Genomic DNA, 22,585 nt, shown 5'->3' on the forward strand with positions numbered 1-22,585 from the left:
GAATTCCAGTACACATTTAGGATATTAGTTTATAAATGCCAGAACACAGGTTCTTTTGTTCCTGGGACTCAGCAGTACCATTGGAATTAGTTGCTTTAGGTAGCCTACCTGAAAAATTTCAAACAAGTCTATCCTGGTGATCATGAACCACATATGTACTCTGTCTCTGTGAGTCAGATTTGCTTGGGTTATTCAACAGTGATGCCTTGGAAGGCTGTAAAGCACTCTCTCTGTGGTAGTCATGCCTATAGTCTTGCTTCTGTATTGGTAATAGCACCATTTCTGTGGGAGCAGATACCATGTCTATTGCTGAAGATTACATTTTTACTTTCTGTGTTATGTAATGGGGGGAAAAAGAAAGCCAACTCTCAGTGTGAGATTCAGAGGAGCAGTCTTCAATTATCTCCAGGTTTCAATGTATGGTTTCACTTTTTAATAGGAAAAAGCCTATAAAATTAGTGAATGCATGGAAGATATTAGGCTAGACTCTCCAACATCAATAAGGACAGGCTTCTTCCAGAGCACCAGGGGAAAGGAATCTGGGCAATTCTTTACTAAAGCTATTTTTGATTATTTCCATTCTGAGAACACCTGAATAAATGTCCATATCCCTCCTATGCTATATTGCTTTTCAATTCAAGCATCTTTAAAAAATTTTACAGAAGCTCCTAACCAAACATTTCCAAATTCCCACTTGATGTCCAGCTTCGGATTGATTTTAAAAGTTTTTTTAAAATAGAATTCTCTCTGTGTAGGGGCACATTTCTTTCTGCTTTTTCTCTGTAGTAACCCTATATATGCTTCTGTTTTACCTACTTTGAAGTAGTGATCAAGTTACTAAACATCTTTTAGCCTCAGAATTCTCATTAAAATATGAGGTTCATAACAGTCAGATTGCTTACATTTTAAAGATTACAAAGCATATATGTAAATCATCTCGTTCTTAGAACATTACTGGTGATCTTTCATATTAGCTATATATCTAGATCTACTGATAGGTTTGATAACATACAAATCCCTCAAATATTTATGAGGAACTTTTTGGAATCTTCCAGAATAAGGACAAAATTGGGTTAGGAGATTGGTGTGACTCATGAGGTTGGTGGGAAGGAGGTGAAAGGAAGCCTCATCTTTATCAGAAGTACCTAACCTAAAACAAGTACCTAAAAATGAGCATTTTATTCATTTATTACCATGCCAGAAGCAATAGATCTTTACCTTAGGTTTGTTCATATAACCTGTATGACAATGTTCCGTTATCATGAGGCTTTTTAACATTTGCTTCTCTAGGCCAACAGTTCTCAAGATTTAAAGTGTTTACAACCACCTGGAAAGCATATTAAATACAGAGGGTAGCAGGTGCTATTTGGGGGATTCTGCTTCAGTACGATAGGTTGAGTCCTAAGAATTTACATTTTAAACATGATTATTCAGAACCAGAGCAATTCTGGTATACCCCACTAACTGCCATTTTTTCACCTTGAAGATTAAAGTTTTACAGTCTATTTGGAAGTTTTATTGTTGGAGATAGAATTGAACAATTTTATTATGTAACTGTTAAGAGAGATAGGTAAGAATGAGACAAGATTTAATAATAGTTCTCTACATTTATTAGGCAGTAGAGTAACTCTGTACAGAATTTGATTCCACGTACTTATAAAAAGTTGATGGAAGAACTATGTAAAAATAAAACATGATGGTCAAGTTAATAATAGGGTTTCTGATTTTACTATTGTTTATCAATACCTTTTAATAACCAGTTGCTTTCATATATATTAATTTATCAAATCCTCATTCTAGTTCTGTTTAGCATTTTGTATCCTCATTTTACAGATTAATACAAATAGATTTATAGGAAATACTGGCTTGTTAAGTTGTAAGGTTAGAAAACGATAGGGCCAATCTTGGTACCAAGATAGCATGCAACTGGTACAGCTGCTTCCTAATCCTAGGGTAATTTAATTTTCTAATCATGAAAGGTTTTGTTTTATGACAGCCACCAGTATAAGCATGTATTGGAACAACCAGCCTATATTTGTTTTGTTTAAGCTGCTGAACACTTAATTCACCTTCACCTGATGAGTTAGACTTTGAAAAGCATCAGTAGAGTAGGCCTATTTCATCTGTTTTGTAAAACTTCTCAGGAAAATATTTTCTGAAAAACAGGTTTCAGGTATCTTCTGCACACAGGTAAAAAACATTCTTGTTTTTTTACCAGTGTGCTTATTGACTTTCACCAATTATTTTGACTGTTTGTATGTCATCTTTCATTTAAATCAATTATTAGTGATTAAGCTTCATTCAGTAGCTGGTCAATAACCTCTTTTAAGAACAAAAGCGGCCAGGTGTGGTGGCTCACGCCTGTAATCCCAGCACGTTGGGAGGCCGAGGTGGGCAGATCACCTGAGGTCAGGAGTTCTAGACCAGCCTGGCAAACATGGTGAAACCCTGTCTCTACTAAAAATACAAAAATTAGCCAGGCGTGGTGGCAGGTGCCTGTAATCCCAGCTACATGGGAGGCTGAGGCAGGAGAATTGCTTGAACTCGGGAGGTGGAAGTTGCAACGAGCCGAGATCATGCCATCGCACTCCAGCCTGGGGGACAAGAGTGAGAGTCCATCTCCAAAACAAACAAACAAAAACCCAAAAGCATTTTAGGTATGTAGATAGATAGACAGACAGAGATAGAGATATGTCCAGCCTCCTTTGTATCTAGGTTTGGCTTTGTGTCTAAGTTCTGGCCAATGTGATGTTACCTAAAACAATGCATACCATTACTAGGTCATATCCTTCAAGGGTCTGAATGTCTGCTTCTCTTTCTTCCTTGACTAACTTGGAAATTAGATATGGAATGAGATGTCGTGGTGAGCCATCTTGTATCATACAGACAAAGATAACTGTCTAAATGTGGTAGAATAACATCATAGAAGAAGTCTCGCTTACTGCCTTAATTTATAGAGCCAAACAGTCCAGGACTCCTTCTGTGATGAATGTTATGTGAAAGATGAATAAGCTCTACTTGTTTAGTTATTGCTATTAAGCCACTATATAGGGCAGAATATATGTCCTAATGAACTCATGCATTCTTCCGTGAATGTGTTACTCATGAATGTTTAGCACACTATGGCTCCTTTAGGAAGTTAATCTTAGCTCGACAAGATTCACTGGGCCCTTAAACAAAGAATGCCCCTGTGATTGCCTAGATATTATACATGTACCCTATAGAAGCATCTCATCTCGCACGTCTTACTCCTTACACTATTCTTCTCACCACCTTCTCCACTGATCCATCACCAGCTCTGTTATCCTTTTTTTCCATCCATTACAGAGCAATGCATACGTTTGTTACTTTTTTTCAATTCGTTTTGCTACAGCACTTACCTTTTATGCATGTGCATTGTGAAGACTGCAAATAAAAGACAATAGGAATAATAAACCCTGAGACGAACTTCAGAGTCCTTGCCTTTCTTAACAGCATTCAATATAAACTTTAAAAACCACATCAGACTATGCAAATAAAACAATAAGTGGATGCCTTAAAGCTTCTCCCAAGATAACAACATCCAAACCTGTATAATCTACAATATATTCTTCATTGTCTCCTGCCCTTCACTCAATCCGTCACCTGATCTATCCTCATTTTGCTTGCAAGACACATTTTTTTTTTCATCTGTAGCGTACCTCCTTGGATCTCTGTTTTAGAGAGGATTTTAGATCTATATTTAATTCCCATAGTAGTCAAAGAATGCCTTGATGTCTTATGGAGGCAGTGTTCTCCTGCTCCATAATGGAGTCCTCAGTTATCTTTAAGTGGCAATTATTCTACAAAGAATGCTCCCTACTAAAATGACTGTTTTGACTATGACACTAGCATTCTGGGACCCAGCCTGAGATTGCGTCTTTACCTTAGCCCTTAATACAACAGTTTGTGCATTTTCTGACTAGCAGAATGCAAGCTTATTATATGCCTTAATATATCTCATAGCTGGTTGCTTACTACAATTGCCATATTTTATCATTCTGTCTGTCACTGCTTTAATGCATCTCCTATTCCTAAGCATACATGCTGGCACTTCCAACTCAACGTTCAAAACACAGTATCTCACTTAATTCCCTTAAGCCTCTTAGATAAATGTAATGATCACATTTTAGTCACCAACTCAACAAACATTTATTTAGCATTTCTTTTGTGTCACCTATTATTTTAGGCAAGGGAGAGGAGATAGCAAGTAGCCCCCCATTTGCTCACTCTCTCATAGGGAAGACAAATAAGTGTAAAAATACAAAAACAAAAACAGAAACCCTCCCAAAAAAACTTTTAAGTATACAGTAATAGCATAAAACTTCATTCTAAGAACAAGGAGCAAATAAGAAAATTGCTCAGTTTCACTGGAAGGAGAGAAATGGCAAAGATTAGAAAATGTTTCCTGGGCATCGTACTTCAGCTGAAATTGAAAAGATAAGGAGACAGACTCAGACAGAGAAAACAGATTTTCTAAAATGTCACAGCTAGTTAGTGGCAAAGAAGGGACAGAGATTCACACCCAGGTACTTCTGATGTCATGGCCCATGCAGTCAGCCATTCTGGATTCAGTTATTTGGTTTTTGGTGATTTCTATAATTGAATGCCATTTACATATTGGTACACCCACCTGGCACCCCCATCACTTACTCTCCTCACTTCTGAGCACTTGCTTCTCAGCTATATATAATCTCTACCACCAAGTTATAGTTTTATATAGCTTTATAACTTGGTGCTGGAGATGATATACAAATTAAGTTTTCAAGGAAACAACTTCCACATTTTGAGGTTTCCTGTACAGTCTTTCCTAAAAGAGTCCAAATGATATTCCAATTATGGTCTGCCAATTCTGCTTTTCTACTTTTCCTTTCACAATAGCTCCTCTTTCACTTTACAATACAAAGACATTGTTCTCATTCTTGTCCTTACTTCCCAGGGTATGCCGTCCTGGGGGATAAAAACGTTGGTGAGGTTTAAAAAAGGGAAGAGTCAGGAACAAAATGAAGCTTCTATAGGGACAGTCCCAAGAGAGCAAAACAAAGGAGCTTAAGGAAGAAATAAAGGGGGCGTACCTTATTTCTTTCAGGTGTTAAACTTATAACAATGCTACTGCCTTTATCTTCCTGTTGTTCATCACTTGATCAAGCTTTTCTCCATCCATCCTCATCTTCTTTTGGATTTCCTCTGATAAGATGAAAGATTAAAATATCTGTATACCAAAGGTTTTAAGGAACATGTACTTAAAGCATAAATAAAATATATAGTAACCCCAAAATTATATTCTTTAAAATTATACACACAAAAATTTGTTTTTGATGTCAACTTTAAAAAGGTATGGGAGTGTAAAAATAGTCATTCAATGCATATAATAGCTCTGAAAACATATGCATTAAATGCATGAATAAGTGAGTGGAGGATTTATTCTAATGTAAAAGGCAAAGTCTCAAGATTTACAGATCTCTCTTGAGAAGTGAGAACAATTGTACTATAATATGTATACATTTTTGCCTAGTTGCAAAAGGGGCTTATCACACAATATTGTATAATTTAATTGCATAGTATCATTAGCATGTAAATGCCAAGGAGACACTTGTGGTACTATCATTATATGCTGCCCCAAGCTGTTTCACAGGATCATTGAAAAAGGAATAGGGTATCGTTTGTTTCTTCTCAGCTTTGAGGAATGACAGTAAAATTATTATTGAAGCATAATTAAATATGCATATCTAGATACTAATAAATGCTTTGCCGTCCTAGAATTCAAGAGAAGTGTCAGGCCTCTCAGCCTTCTCTGGCACTGGTCAGAGTCTCTAAGTTTTTCTGTAGCTTTCCATAGCTAATAAATGACTACAGAACTTTCAAGAGAATTTTACCATTTATTGCCCTTGCTGAAAACTCCAGTGCTGTATCTACTTATTTTATTTCAGCTGAATTCCTTCCTTCCTTCATTTCTTTCTTCCTCCTTTCCTCCCTTCTTCCCTTTCTCTTTTATTTATTTTTTTTTTTTGTGGAGAGAAAGAGTGTGATTGGGGCAAAGACATAAATATGAGTGTTCCTTTTAAGATACATTAGTCAATTTTCTCTTTTCAGGGGCATTTAAAGCAGAAAGTACATAAATAAAATTAATTGCATAACTCTTTAGACTCTTCAAAATCTTGATGTGTTTAGTCTCTGTAATTGGTGTTGTATATTCAAAGTAAGTTTTGCAAACAGCAGGAGCACAGGCTGCATAAGAGCTGCCTATTAAATAGGGGCAATTTGCAGTAATGAAAGTCCTGTCAGCAATCCTTCATAGTTATGGGAGTCACTAGTTGGAGTTTCACAAAGCTACCTTCTCCATTTCTATTTCTCACACATATGCACATACAAAGTTTTAATGTTTGTTATAACTGATTTTTATTAGCCACTGTAGTCTTATTATCTTGACATGAACCAAAGTAAAACAAATGTGTTAGTTAATATAATACTAGATTCTGTAACAAATAAACCTCAAGGTGTATAATAGCTCAAACACAATAGAATTACAGTTCTTTGTCATTTAAAGTTAAAAAAAAATATGGGGTGCATGGACAGCTTTCATTTAAGTAGAGATTCAAAGAACAGTGCTCCTTCCATCTGAGGGCTTGCTATTTTCAATATGTGTCTTCTAGGATCACCCTGATTAGCTTTATAAGCTGGTAGAAGGGAAAAATATATAAGGAGAACAAGTAGGCATTTTTGAAGGCCAGGCTGAGGAGTGGGGTACCATAATTTTACTCATTTTCCACTGGGTAGAACTCACCTGACAGAGCAACAGAGACAGAGAATCATAGCCTACCTGCATGTCTAAGAGGAGAAGAAATCGGCTTGGTGAACAGCTAAACTGTCACTGCCCAGCAACATGTAAGGTTTGGGAAATGCAATAATCAATAATAAGAGGATGACTAAAGTTGGAGGCTGATGCAAGGCAATGTAGAAATTACAAAATGTAACAGAGTGCTTCATAAATTATTTTTATAATTATATTGATCTTTTCATGCAGAATGAAAATGCTAATTAGTTTCGTAAGTATTGACAAATTAAACAGCCACAGACAATGCTGGGCCCCAGTAATAAACAGAACTTAATTCTCTCAAGATTTATTCTACTTTTTAATCTAGAGTGGGTAATAGAGGACTACAGGTCTTAATAAAGGTAAACACCACCTTTTGGCTCAGAGGGAATTCAGAAAGGTGGGGTAGAAATGCACTGCAGTCATTCATTCATTCATCCCATCTACATTTTTTAAGTACCTTCTATATTCCAGCTGCTGTATTTACCTTGAAGATAGATAAATTAGTAAGATAGCACCTCTGCTCTCAAGACCTTGCATCTAAGTGGAAGAAACAAACCTTTAAACCAATAAGTAATTACAGTATTATAGTTACAGTTCTATGAAAGTATAAAAGGAGTGATCACATCTTCCAGAGATATTAGGAAATATCATATAGAAGAGATGCCATTTAATCTGGGTCTAGAAGAATAAGTATTTTTAGGCAGCAGAAAGAGTTTAAAGCTACCCATTTTAGGGGTAGTCAAGTATATAAAACCCATGGTCAAGTATATGAAAAAGTGAGGCAGCTGAAGGGTATGAAAGAAAGTGGCACAAACAGAAATAGGAAGTTATTTTGCATGTCTGGAAAATAAAGGCTTTATAACAGGAGACAGAGGTCTGGGGAAGCCAGTTGGTGAGCAATGATTCCAACCTCAAATGTAGATGGAATAGTAGGTTTTTGAGGGAGGTCCTAGCAGAGGAGGAGTGGCTGTTCTCTTCGTTGTCACTTTTTCACTGTTGTCAGCACTCTTAAGTAGCATTAAGTAGCTTAAGTAGCCTTCTAACTGCAGAACATAAGGCACTCCTCCTCATTCACCTCCACGGTCATTCTTGCACTATATGTGTTCTCAGGGAGCTATAAAAGGGATAGAGCTACACAGATAGAATTTGCAGAAATAAGATAAGTGCAGGAAAGTAATAAAAGAAAGTAAAGTTCATTAAATTGGAATATAAGTTGCCCTTCCATAAATATGACAGAGCATGTTATCCTGCTATTGAACAGTTTCTACTTGTTAGTTCAATTTCTGCATGTGAGCTCTTACTTCTTAACATTACATATTCCAGGAAAACACAGTGGACAAAATCATAGATATGAGAAATAGTATAATATTTGTTACAGTGTGATCGGATATCACTTACAGACAGGGATACATTCTGAGAAACCCATTGTTAGATGATTTCATCATTGTGCAAACATCATAGAGTAGATTTACACAAACCTACATGGCATGGTCTGCACCTATATGGTGTAGCCCCTATTGCTCCTAGGCTACAAACCTGTACAGCATGTTACTGTACCAAATACTGTATGCAGTTGTAATGTAATGGTAAGTATTTGTGTATCTAAACATAGAAAAGATAATGCATTGTGCCAAGTTGATGGTTATGATGTCACTAGGCGATAGGAAATTTTTAGCTCCATTATAATCTTATGGGACAACCATTATATATGTGGCCCGTCATTGATAGAAATGTCCTTATGGGGTGCATGACTATATGTAGTATATACTATAATACTCATAAGTAAAATGTAAAAGGAGAGAGAGAAATTGAAGAAAGAAGTGTTAAGCAAAAAGGAAATCGAACTTAAAATATTTGGAAAATTCTAAGCCAATGCATATTATTAAAAAATGAGAAAGCATGTTCTATAGAGAACACCAAGAATGTGGTTGGCCAATCACTCCATAAAGAGGTAACCCATAAATTTAGTTAGCCATCTTTGCAGAGGTCAGGAATAATAAATGGGTGACTCCAGCAGAGGTCCTGCCACTGGACTAAAAGGAACAAAGATGGGACAAAATGAAGAAAGGCTTTCAGACTTCTGAAATTCTATAGAATGGAACAAAAGAGATATCTGGCTCTCTGGCTGAAAAATATGCCTTATTCTTTAACACAGGAACAGAAAACCAAATCCCAACTGTTTTCACTTGTAAATGGGAGCTAAATGATAAGAAAACATAAATATGTAGCGGAGAACAACACACACTGGGATCTTTTCAGGGGTGGAGGGTTGTAGGAGGGAGAGGATCAGAAAAAATAACCAGTGGGTCCTAGGATTAATACCTGGGTGATGCAAAAATCTGTACAACAAACCCCCATGTTACCTATATAACAAACTTGCCCTTGTACCCCTGAACTTAAAATAAAAGTGGAAAAAAAAAAAAGAAAAATGATCCAAACAGCAATTGAGAGACTAGCAGGTCTGCCACTCACACTGCAGGCCCAGAACCCACAGATGCAAGGGTGCAAGGCTGTCTCCTTCCTGGTTTCAGGGGTAGGACCACCTCCTTGGTTTCAGAGGATGAGGCTGCCCTTGCTCATTTCCTCAGGGGCAAAACTGCCACCCATGGCTGAGTGGGTGGGACTCCTCACCAATGGGTCTAGAAAGTGAGGCTGCCACCCTATTGGGACTGGAAAGCAGAGCATCAAGCCAAAGAGAATTATTCTCTGGAACCTTCAGATCTAACAGAATTTGCCTTTCTAGGTTTTGGACTTGCTTGAGATCTATCATCCCTTTCTTTATTCCAATTTCTGTCTTTTGGAACAATAATGTCTTTCCTATGTCCGTCCTACCATTTTATTCTGGAAGCACATACCTTGTTAGGTTTCGCAGGTTCATAGCAGGAGAAGAATTATTCACAAACAAATTTCGAATGCTGCCTCTCAAGTCTTACCATACGTGATATATGATATTTAGATACACTTTCATCTTGGAGTCGATACTGGGATGGGTTAAGGCTTTTAAGACTATTGAGATGGGGTGAATGCATTTTGCATGCCAGAGAACATGAATTTTGGGGGACCAGAGGGTAGATTATGGTCCCCAAATCCATATGTTGAAGGTCTAGTGCCCCAATGTGACTTTATTTAGAGACAGTGTCTTTAAGAAGGTAATTAAGATTAAATGAGATCAATAGAGCCAATACTGTTAATCCAATACTGCTGGTGTCCTACAAGAAGAGACCCCAGAAGTGTATGCACACAGAGAAAAAGCCATGTGAGGATACATCGAGAAAGCAGTCATCTGAAAGCCAGTAGAGGCCTCACCAGAAACCAATCCTGCTGTTCCCTTGATGTTGGACTTACAGCCTCCAGGACTATAAGAAAATAAATTTTTGCTTAAGCCATCCAGTCTGTGATATATCGTTATACCAGCTCAAGCTGACAAATACAATATGTTCAAATGTGACTGACAACTTACAATAATAATGGCAATAATATTTGCCATATATCAGATAATATTTTAAGCCCTATATGTACATTATTTCATTAATACCCTTGATTAATGATAACTTTTAACACTAATTATTAACACAATTTTACAAATTGAGAAAATCAGATCAACCAGGAAGACTACTGGTTTTCCAAGCAGTGGAGAACTCAATGTCATTCTAATGTAGTTCGGTTGCATGTGACTCTCCACAAAGAGCTTAGCTTCTCTGGGCTTCAGTTTTATTGTCCATTAAGTGATAATGATATGTTTGCTGGCCTCTTCAGATGGTTATTTGTGTGGTTTAAATAAGATGATTTAAGGGAAACCATTGTATCCATTTGGGTCAGGAATATCTTTATCATCACCACTACCATTTTTTGGTGACCTTCTGTTCCTGCTCAGATCATGGACTTTTCACAGGACTGTGATGGCAAGATACCACAACACCCTTTCAAAATATTTTTCTTTCAACTTTTTGTGTACAGGCTTTTGTTCTGACTATTAATTTAAAGAAAAGATATGATCATAAGATTTCCTTGAATAGCATTCTTTTCAGATGGTGAAAAATTAGTCTCCTTATGACTTCATTGAGTTTGCACATGGAAGTTAATAATAGATAATGATTGTGAAAATTTGTTTGTGAATAATTAAGGGTATTGGCCCACAAAATAAATTTCCCTTACTATCTTAATATTGTATTAATCTTACTAATGTTGAGTTCCTTGCTTTTGCCCACTTTGCTATCTCTGTAGAACAAAATACTCATTTTCTCTAATATGACTCTATTTTAATACCTTTTAATTAGCTACTAGAACATAGCTCTTTTGTTTCTCTAACAAAACAAAATCTAGCTGTCCCTTTTATATTATATGAACATAGCTTTTTTGTGTGTGTATTTCAGATTGAGCCTTATTTTGCCAGTGTATCTTTTAACTAGGTCAAATATTTTATTTTTATCAAAATGAATTATAAAGTAATCAGATTAGCTCAACAGTGAGAAATGCCATTTAAAGAATTTGACTATATTGCAGATTTGTTTTTTTTAAAAAAAGAACATTATATTTAATCCTCTTATGACTCTAGAACATATATATTTATTAAACAATTTAAATACAGTTGCTTCTTTCTAAAGCAATATGAATAGGGTCCTCACCAAGCATATTTTGACTCCCAATCACTATGTATATGAAAATGTTTAGAATTTAAATATTCTAATTTTATGCAATTATGAAAAATAGATTTCTAGTTTTTGTATGCATCAACATTCATTACATTGCCTTAACTTTTAAATTGCTTCTTCTCTACTCTCCCAGTCTCTTTGTCTATATCTTAACTATAGGACAGCCACAAGATGGAATAAGAAAAAGAAATAGGTCATATAATGGGGTATTGCACCAAGAGCCCTTTTTAGCATTGAATGGTTTGACAGTTCCATGTTTGAGATCACTAGTCAGAATTTTAAAGAAAAAGAGGCATGCTGTTATTCCGGTTGAATGTAATGTCCTAATAACTGTAAGAATATTAGGACATCTAAAAAGACACTTCATGATATATACCCTGTTAGTCTCTTTTTTTATTGTTAACTGCAGAAAATGTCTCCCAGGAATTTGTAGGTTACAAGTATATATATCCTTTTTTTTTGTATTTTTTGTGATTAATCTTGAAAAACAATTTTTAAAAACAGAAACTAAAGACCAGTATTGATGAGTATCATTCTCTTGGATTTTAACATGGTTTCTTTTAAAGAAATTGGTTATCAAGCCATAGTATAATTCTTTAGCAAAATCAAACAACCATCAAACCTCAGGATATCAGAAAACAGAGAATACTGCAATTTAAATGGACAGCATTGTTATAATGATGTATGTATTCAGCAGACAATGGCTGTATTACCAAGGCAATCTGAATTAATCTGAAATTGAATCACCCTTTGTACAAAATTGAGGAAATTGAAGCAATTTTAGATTAAGACATACAAATATCATGCTATAAACTTAAAATTGAATTCAAAATAAATGGAGCTCTCTATTGTCTTACTTTCGTTGTTTTATTGTTTTAACTTTTTTATCCCTTTTTTTGCTGCAAAGAGCAAAGATATTGGAGGTTTCTTAAATGTGTGAAACTGTACATTGATCTACCAAATAGAAATATCTGGAATAAAAGATACCTGATTTTTTTAGGGATTGAAAGTATTTCCTTTTCTGCAATCAAGAAAGTTTCATTTTTATCATACTCAGCATGAAATTGTTTACAGCTTGTGACAGAATGGAAAAGACATAAGCCCTTGACATAAAAGTTATTAATGTACTTGTCAATCATAGTCAATTAAAGGAGATTCATAAAAGTTGGCATTATCTGATGGACCCTCCTAGCTCACTCACATTAGTCATTTTCAGGCTCTTTCTAAGAGACTCATTAGCTCATCTATTTGCAAATGACTGCCACTATCTGGGCAGATTGCCTTTAAGTTCTATTTTGCTGAAGGATAGTGTTCTCTTGAAAGATAGCCATGTTGATCAGCATAAACCAGTGTAACAGGAATTTAAAGTCATGTGTGGGCAAATTAGATTCAACAAGAAATAAAACAAATTTCAATACTCAAGTTCAGCTATGTATTAAAAAGAGTTGGAATTTTCAGAGAGCTGGATCCATTTTTCCCCCAGTCGTTACATTGGCCAGGAAGAAGTGCTACACCCCTACCAGTCCTCACCCCTATACCTTATGTCCCTCCACAGAGGATTCCCACATCCTTATGGCATCGTAAATATCAGAGAAGCTCTTCAAAAGAAAATGTGTTTATTTTAGGAATAGATCATTGCAATGGGAGTACACTTCCATAATAAATTGTATGCATATTTTAAGAGGTAAAGAAAGCCAAAAGTTTTTATAAGAGAAAATGATTACACAATTGTTTTGAAATAATTATCCTTGGTTACAAAGATCAGTAACAAGGGTGATACCAGTCCAAAGCTGGACAAGCAATTGTTGGGCGGATGTCCTTGTAGAAGTATTTTTTTGTGTAAGGTCACAATGGCCTTGGGCAAATTTGTGGGTTTTGCAGCATCTTTTTTTGTTATCAAGTATACAAGCTTGAGAACTCTCTTTTCATGGCCTTCCCTGGCTCTGTTTGTCCGGATTTTGATTCTGACAACTTTCACACTTATAAAATCTTTGGTGCCTGATGGTGGAGCTACCCTGTACTCCCATCAGATTTCTGCCTCATGTGATATATTCTATATTGTCTTCTCCTACTACCATCTTATCAAAATCTGAAAGCTCCGGGAAAAAAAAATTGTTAACATCAAAAAATATGTTTGGAAAATGGCTATGGTTGGGTTAGTAAAGAGTTCTTATGCGATTGGCGGACAAGGAGGCTAGAAACTCAGGGTTAAAGAGAATATTTTCAAAGAGTTTGCAAAAGAGTTTTGGTTTAAACTAAGGATTTTGGGGAACCCAATGAAGCAGGGTGGTGATATGTTGAAAATTATATTTTAGGGAGATCCCTCAGGCAATAGTATGGAAAATACAGTGGAATGAGATAAGTAGGCTGGGCACGGTGGCTCATGACTGTAATCCCAGCACTTTGGGAGGCTGAGGTGGGCGGATCACATAAGGCCAGGAGTTCGAGACCAGTCTGGGCAACATGGCAAAACCCTGTCAATACTAAAAATACAAAAATTAGCCAGGCATGGTGGTGTATGTCTGTAATCCCAGCTACTCAGGAGGCTGAGACACAAGAAACACTTGAATCCTGGAGGTGGAGGTTGCAGTGAGTGGAAATCACACCACTGCATTCCAGCCTGGGTGACAGAGCGAGACTCCATCTCAATAATAATAATAATAATATAATAATAAAAAGAGGTAACTAAAGACAAACTGGCAGTAGAATATTGTAATTATATATAAGCATAGTAATTAGGATCTAAACTAAAGCAGTAGCAGAAAAAATTGAGAGTAACTAAGAAATTTGAGAAGTAGCTGGGTGGTAAATTGATACAACTTTGCAATTAGATGTTGGGTAGGAGGAAAGGGGAGGAGATTAGAATGAGTCCAGGTTCTTAAATTATACAATGATAATATAGGAGGAGGCACAGGCTTAGTTAGAGAAAAGTTACCTTTTAGGGACTTGTTAGACAACCCAGAGGAAACCGTTTTAGAACTCACGAAGTTCTTAATAGAGGTAAAGATTTAAAAGTGCCTATGTCATTGGATTTCTCTGAGTATATGTAAGACGTTGTCTTAAACACGCTTAGCATAGTGTCTTAAGTGGAATAAGTTCTCAATAAATAGTAGCTATGGTTCCTGATGATGGACTGAAAGATGTGGATAGTTGGATTATTCTAGGATGGAAATTTGACTCCAGTCCTGGATCAGATGGACAAGGGACAGAGAGAGAAAGAATTCCAGTTATTATAAAGGAAGGTTAAAATAATAAGCCCAGGAAACTATGCTACATCAAAAATTAAAGGAAAAAAAGACTGCCAGACTTCAGGAGAAAAGAATGAATGTTCCCAAATATATCTGGAATGTGATGCAGTCTTGCTTCATGAAAATTAGTCATATTGCCAAGTTCCCCCCCCGCCCCCGCCACTGCCTTTCATTTTATTTTATTTTATTTTATTTTTTTGTCTGAGTCTTGCTCTGTCACCCAGGCTGGAGTGCAATGGCACAATCTTGACTCACTGCAACCTTCGCCTCCCGGTTCAGGCGATTTTTCTGCCTCAGCCTCCCTAGCTGCTGGGACTACAGGTGCGTGCCACCACACCAGGCTAATTTTTGTATTTTTAGTAGAGATGGGGTTTCAGCATATTGGCCAGGCTGATCTCGAACTCCTGACCTCATGACCCACCTGCCTCAGCCTCCCAAAGTGCTGGGATTACAGGCATGAGCCACCGCACCCAGCCCCGCCACTGCCTTTTGAAGCAACTGTTTTATTTTATATTTGCCTCATTTGTAAGTGTTGCCTCAACATAAATACATTTTGCATTTGAAGTCATTGAAAACTACTATATTTGCTAAACAGTTATATTCCAATCCTATGTTTCCTCAACCTAAGCTCTTAGAGTCAAAAAGTTGTAAAGCAATTTTATACTGTACGATGCCTCTATGAAAAGAGATTTTTCTTTACTTTACCACATGAAATATGTGGTAATTGACAAAACATGTTGTAGTTAAGGACAAATGTGGAAAGTACAGCCCCAGATTATAGCAATACACCTTTATTAGAAAGAAGTCAGGCTATCTGATCTCTTCCTGCAATGCAAAACTGTCTGAAGGCATTGAGTAACTCAGTACCAGAGAAAATGGATTGTCCCTGCCCAGATGGAGGCAGAAATGCTCATGGTGGTGTTGTAAAACAAGCTCCTAAGCAGCAAAGAGACACTGAGCTGTCTGTAGGGAAATGAAAAAGAACTGCAAATTAAGCATGCCATGGTTATTCACTCTTTTATATTAGTGTCTCCAACTCCGATAAATGCTGTTTAGGGTTTTCACGTGCTCAAAACTGTCATTTAATCTGAAATGATGTTGTTACATATTTGAGAGTCATTTTGAAAACTTACTGAAAAGGATCTGACATCATACCATGGAGTATATGGCTAGGGACATTGTGGCAGTTTATTTGCCACGGCAAGTTTAATCTAAATCAGCAAATATCTAATTTCTCATGAAAAGTGAAATTCCAGGAGGTTTTTTCCTCCGCAGTGTTATTAAATAATCTGAGTTCTGCCAGAAGAAGGAATGGCTCATGTGGAAAATATTTAATTGCCTGCATTCATATGACAGGAGTGTTCTGAATTTAAATAACATATAATGAAAAGCAGTAGAGTAATATTGCCAAGAAATACCTTCTCACAGGTGATTGACTAATCCCTAGAGGATTCTGTGTGCCGTACATTAACCTGATAAAAGGGAACTGGGCTAATGGTCAGTCTTAAATCCGGACTGTGAAGCCTAATCCTGAATTTGCCATTGGTTGACCACAGAAATTTAAATTCCTCCCTCCATTTTAATTTTCTCTCCCTTCCTCCTTGTATCCTTCCCTTCTTCCCTATCTCGATAATTTCTAAAGAGTCTACTATGTAATAGCATCATGTTAGATGCTGAGATACAAAGATAAAAGATACTTCTGCCTTGAAAGGAGCTTAGGGGAAGAATTGGTCGGGTCAAATCATATAATTCAGGTCCCTTGAAGTTCTGATATCCTATCCTTTGCTCCTGTTTAAATTCTTATCACATAGTCAATGTCATTTTTTGATTGCTTGGAAATAATGAATCTTAAATGCAAGGTCATAGCTGGCTTGCAAGAGTCATTAATATATTCAATAAATATTTTGAGCCCTATGGGATGCCAAGCATTGTGCTAGGAGAAACATTATAAGAAACAGGTACCATGTGAAATGGGAGCACAGAGGAGGACCACACAGTCTTCTCTTAGGAATTCAAGCCAGGGTTTCAAGAGAGTGGAGGTCTAAGCCAAACCCTGAAGGATAAGAAAGAGTGTGGCAGGCAGAGGAAGCAGTACCCCTTGTGCATGAGAAGTACCCCTTGTGCACTCAAGGCAAAGAACAGTGTGTGCTTACAGGAATGCAAATTGTGTTTGTGGAATTGCCAGTCACTAGGCATCCCTGAAGAACAAAGTGTGAAAAGGGGTAGAGCAGGGATAGATGACCTCGAAGTTGATGCAAGGAAGTGATGAATGGCCATTCAAAGGATTTGGGGCTTTATCCTGAGGACACTGGAGCAGGTCTGGCATGATCAGATTTGAATTTAGAATAACAAATTAAAAACAAACAATCTTCTCAGAAAGGTGTTAAGGAAATGAGGTGAAGATCAGACATCTATCCATTAATTTTTTCCAAGCAAGATGACTTTCTGTTTTAGGTATGAATCTTAGTCTCAATCTCAGGGGTGTTAAAATTTGTTCTTTATAGTTTATTTAATTTGTATTTTGTATTTATATTTCCACAAGCTATAAAAATATTAACGTAGACCATTGGCGCAGTTTGCACTCTCACTCAGCTTTGCAGTGTTGTGACATAATACTTAGGATTTATGTGTGCCATGATGTCACGGGGGAAACAAATCTGGAAAGTTGTCCATGCAGATATTGAAAGATTTATGGTTTCCTTTGTATAGCTCCTCAGGATCAGTAATAAAACTTACAGACTGGGACTATTTGCTGAGGCCCTCCAGATATGTCCAGGCCTCAGTTCCTTGTCCATTTTCTGGGTAACTGTCATTTCCTGAGAACTCTAGCTGCCTTCTCTGAGGATATGGAACCCTCCTCCCAACCCTCTCTCCTCAGCCCAGTTGAAACTTCAGCCTGAGGCTAACATTTTATTCCTTATTGTTTCTTCCAGTGTGCTTTTTCTAATACTCTTTTATCCCTCCTATGCATTAGCAAACACTTTTAATTATCCTAAGCATTTAAGCTTTTGAACAACAAAAGCCAAAAAGAACTGAACTCTGCTTGGGCTGAGTCTCTAAGTAAACTCACTCTCTACTGTGTCATGTATCTCCCCTTAGGGAATAAGGTGTGGAGCAGGCAACCCACATGAAGTGGGCTAAAAGTCATGTGAGAGAGAAACAGAGGTAGAAAAACACAAACTAAAACAAGTAAATATCTCAAAATATCATCTAGCTTCACCTGCTTTGTATGCTATTTCCCCTCTGCTTTTGTTGAATTTGAAATTGCTTTTGTTGAATTCCCTAGTTTACAGTCTCCACTCTCAGTTATTTCATGAACATTTTCTTTGGTGCAGCCCACTGCACTGACCTATTCACATGCTGTTTCCGTTTTGCAGTCTTCTCTTGGTACCACCACAAGCTGCCTCCTGAAACCCCTGGGCAGGAGTGCAGAAGCTCACTTGAGCACACATACGGGGCCGATTGCGCTGCCTAGAACTCACTACCTGCAAGGCTATTCTTAGATTCCTCATCTAGTGAGGGAATTGCACTATTTCATGTCAGAAGTGTACCAGTTAAAAACAAACAAACAAACAAAAAAGAATTAGGAATCTAGGACCCTTTTAAATTATTCCCCTGCTACCATTAGAAATCCTTTTATCCTATCCACTGTGTTTTTCATGTCCTGGCCAAAGCAAAACTATAGAGAATGAAAATCTCCACTTTTACATTTTCATTTAGCAGGGAAATGTTCTCAGTGCCTGAGTGGAACCTCAGTGCCTGTGTGGGAACCTCTAAAACTGTGTAGCTAATTTCCAAAAAATTTCCAATATATTTATTAAAAAAAAAAACACATATAATTGGACCTACACAGTTCAAACTCATGTTGTTCAAGGGCCAGCTATCGTAATGACTGAGTAAGAGTTAGGATAGGTATATTCTTCTTTTAGACCAAAAATGAAATAATATTGTTACTAATTTAAAGTTCACAAACATAGATAGCTATAAAAGAATTTATTCCATGAGAATATTACCTTTGCATGTGTATATAAAAGTCTCTGTAGCTATGTGCAAACTTGGAAACAGAATAATTAGTTATATAAAAGGGTTTTGATATAAAAAGGCTTCAGTAAAGTTTTCTAAGGCAACAAAATACTTTTTTAAGTTTAACAGAAATTAATTCAAATACTAATTCTGTGGCTTGTGAAACAAGAAATCTTGGATAAATGACTAAATCTTTGTGAATGTCAACTTATTCAAAAATAGAGAATACCTACTCTGTTTTGCAAAGACTAAATAAGACAATGACTACTTTCTGGCACATTGTAGTGTTTAACAAACAGTTGTTAATTTATTTATTGAAATGACCGCAGAGCATGTTGTTTAAGAGCACAGACAATTTACCTGGGCTGCTTGTCTCTGAATCACAACTCTGTCACTTATGAGCTATGTGGCCTTAGGCAGATGACTTAACTTCAATGAATGTCAGTTTCTTCATCTGTAAAATGTGGATGATAAAGAGCACGGGCCTCATAGAGTTGTGAAAAAGAAATGAATTAACATATATAAATGCCTACAGCAGTTTTTAGCACTAAGCAAGCATTAAGCAGGTGTTAGCTCTTATTAATATTCAATAGATGACATAAGGGTAAAAGGAAGTAATATTTATCCAGTGTATTACACACAAACTATTGTCTTCAACTTATTTACATTATCTCATATAATCCTTACAGCAGTCCTGAGGGGTAAGAATTTATTTCCCTATTTTTCAGTTCAGGAAATAGATTTAGAGAACCAAAATCTCTCCAGTATACTAAATCATCCATCTCAATTATTTAAATCCTTCTCTTTTCCCTTTTCTCTTGTTAGATTAGCTCTTCATCTAAGGAGTAGATATTACATGGGTTTATTGGTTTACCTTACCCTGTTTTCTCAGTCTGTTCCATGTAAAGTTCTAGAGCTCATTGGGAGAGTCTTTGGTCTGATGCTCTTGTCTAATCTGTATTCACAATGCCCCTAACACTTAAAAGTCTATAGAGAAAGCATAGAATGAAAGGGTAATTCATCAATGGTAATTCAGATCTATCTTAAGTGCCCCCACCTGCTCATAGTGCTACATTCAATCATTTTTAAAATGTGTCCCTTTATGGTTTGGGGCACTATTTACCAGGCACAGTACTTTTTATACCTGATGATATAAGCCAAAAAGATATGTTCTCTTTTTCAGGAGATGTACAATCCAGTTTGAAAGACAAATGCAAAAGAAACTAAACAACAATAAAATATAAATCAATAATTTGGGATATATGCTGTAAGAAGAAAAAACAGCAGGTGCTAGAGAAAGAATATCTATGTGGACAGAGGGCAGAATATTTGACAGACAGTAAGTAAAGAGTTCTCAGTGGAGGTGACATTTCAGTGGAAGCCTGAGGGATGAGGAGAAGACAGCCATGAAAAGGTGGGCAGGGAGTGTAAGTGAAAAAGTGTATCTGAGTTGCCTAGACAATTAGAATAACTAAGAATACAGTTCACTTCCATTCTACTTCAACTGAATTTAAAGCAGGTGAACTAAATTACTCTTAGAAGTTTGTTAAATAGAGCATGAAGTAGAACACCACATATATAGTTAAGCACAGTAACTTACGTACACATTAAAAATAGACGTTAACCATATTAAAAAAAGCAAGCCCATATCCGGGTGTCCCAGCATTCAAACCAGCATGCCTTTTAGACAAATGACAAATCTGTATATCCCTGTGGCAGGGGTGAGGAATTCTAAACCTTTCTGTTTTGCAAACCTGGCTTCCTTATTTCTGCTTTTAGATTATATCTTTGTCATGTCAGCATATGTAGGGGTTAATTGAGGTGGTGGAGTAGCCTCTTAATGTAGGCATTGTTCTAAAGCCCATGTTTAAGGCAATGGCTGTTAAAAAGCAATGTGATAAAACTTCACTGTAGTTATTCTGATCTATGAAGCGAATGGTTTCTTTTTTCTTTTCTTTTCTTTTTTTGAGACAGAGTCTTGCTCTATCCCCCAGGCTGGAGTGCAGTGGCACGATCTCGGCTCACTGCAACCTCTGCCTCTCAGGTTCAAGCAATTCTCTTGCCTCAGCCTCCCAAGTAGCTGGGACTACAGGCATGCGCCACTGTCCCCGGCTAATTTTTGTATTTTTTAGTAGAGATGGGGTTTCACCATGTTGGCCAGGCTGGTCTCAATTTCCTGACCTCATGATCTGCCAACCTCGACCTCCCAAAGTGCTAGGATTATAGGTGTGAGCCACCACACCTGGCTTAACCAAATGGTTTCTTTAGAGAATACCCAGATCAAAGGTTGGACACTGCAGAGAATTTCCTCATTTCACTGCCTTTTTAGGGTCCCCATTCCCACTCAGGGGTGAGACTACTTCAAACAGCCATTAGCTCTGGACCCAAGGTCTCTATGTGGCATAAACTCACTGCTTGTAAGTGAAAGAGTTTTGTGTTTTCAGTTATCCTTAAAGAGATAAGTCACAAGAACTTCTGTGAATGACAGCAATTTATTTGTCTTCTATAGCTGACTTGAGAACAGCTGTCCTTACAAAGTTCAAAAGTTACCAAAACCACCATCAGTTTTGATAATTCACTAGAAGAACCCACAAAAATCACGGAAAGCTGTAATACAGTATATAGTTAATAGTTTATCACAGCAAAAAGATACAGATTAAAATTATCCAAGGGAAGAGATACAAAGAGCAGAGTCCAGGAGAGTTCCAAATGCAAAGCTTCCAGTTATCCTTCCCCAGGGAAGTCATGAAGAATGCTTGTTTTTCTGCAATGATGTATCACAGTTTGCATGGGGTATTACCCACCAAGGAAACCACCACACCCCAGTGTTGAGTTTTTACTGGCACTTGGTCACATAGACATATTAGACTGACTGTGTGGCTGACCTTTAGTCTCTAGCCCCTCTGGGCAGAGAGCTGATACCTGGCCCAAAACTCCTATCGTTAGTCATGTAGTTACATCACTGGGTCTGGTTCAAGATCCCCAGGTAAACAAAGATATTCTTAGCAGAAAGGACATTCCAAAGACTTAGAGATCACCTCTCCGGAGCCAAGAACAAAGGCAAGACTTTTCTCTGGGGAAGGGTTATTCTATTTTAAAAAGCGTTTAAATTTTATTTTTTAACCAATAACAATTGTATATACTTATGGGGTACAATGTGATGTTTGGATATATGTTTACAATGTGGGATGATAAAATCAGGCTAATTAACAAATTCATTGATTCACATGCTTACCTTTTTTGTGGCGAAAATATTTAAAGTCTACTCTTAGAAATGTTGAAATATACAAGCCAAACATAGACTGAAAGTGAAGGGAGGAAGAAAGACATACCAGGCAAATGGAAACCAAAGGAGAGAAGGGGTGGCTATCTTTATATCAGACAAAATAGGCTTTCAGTCAAGAACTATAAAAAGAGACAAGGTCATTATGTAATGATAAAGAGGTCACTTCATCAAGAGGCTATAACAGTTTTAAATATATAGGCACCCGACATCGGACACATAAATGATTAATTATTACACAGTGTTGCTCTAATAGAAAACATTTATGTACAGCAAAGCTATAAAAAAGCTTTTTAAATATAAACTTGATCAAAGGAAGAGTAGTATAACATGTGTTGATTGTCATTTCCCTTCCAAACATCTATAGTTGGGACAACTGTATGGAACTGATGTTATTACCTGCTGGACTGCACTATAAACCAGGTTTTGTTTGTTTGTTTGTTTATTTGATTTTTCTGATAGGAAGAATAAGGCCAGGCATGGTGGCTCATGCTTGTAATCCCAGCAATTTGGGAGACTGAGGCTGGCGGATTGCCTGAGTCCA

The 22,585-nt window shown here is 36.9% G+C and overlaps 1 long non-coding RNA gene across 2 annotated transcripts in view; it reads left to right on the forward strand.

The window, feature by feature from the left end:
• LOC134807676 (uncharacterized) overlaps positions 1 to 22,585 on the forward strand; it is an 841,508-nt gene that overhangs the window by 266,892 nt on the left and 552,031 nt on the right. The window lies entirely within an intron of this gene.

Source organism: Pan troglodytes, chromosome 11, assembly GCF_028858775.2.
Source record: "Pan troglodytes isolate AG18354 chromosome 11, NHGRI_mPanTro3-v2.0_pri, whole genome shotgun sequence".
Taxonomy (NCBI): domain Eukaryota; kingdom Metazoa; phylum Chordata; class Mammalia; order Primates; family Hominidae; genus Pan; species Pan troglodytes.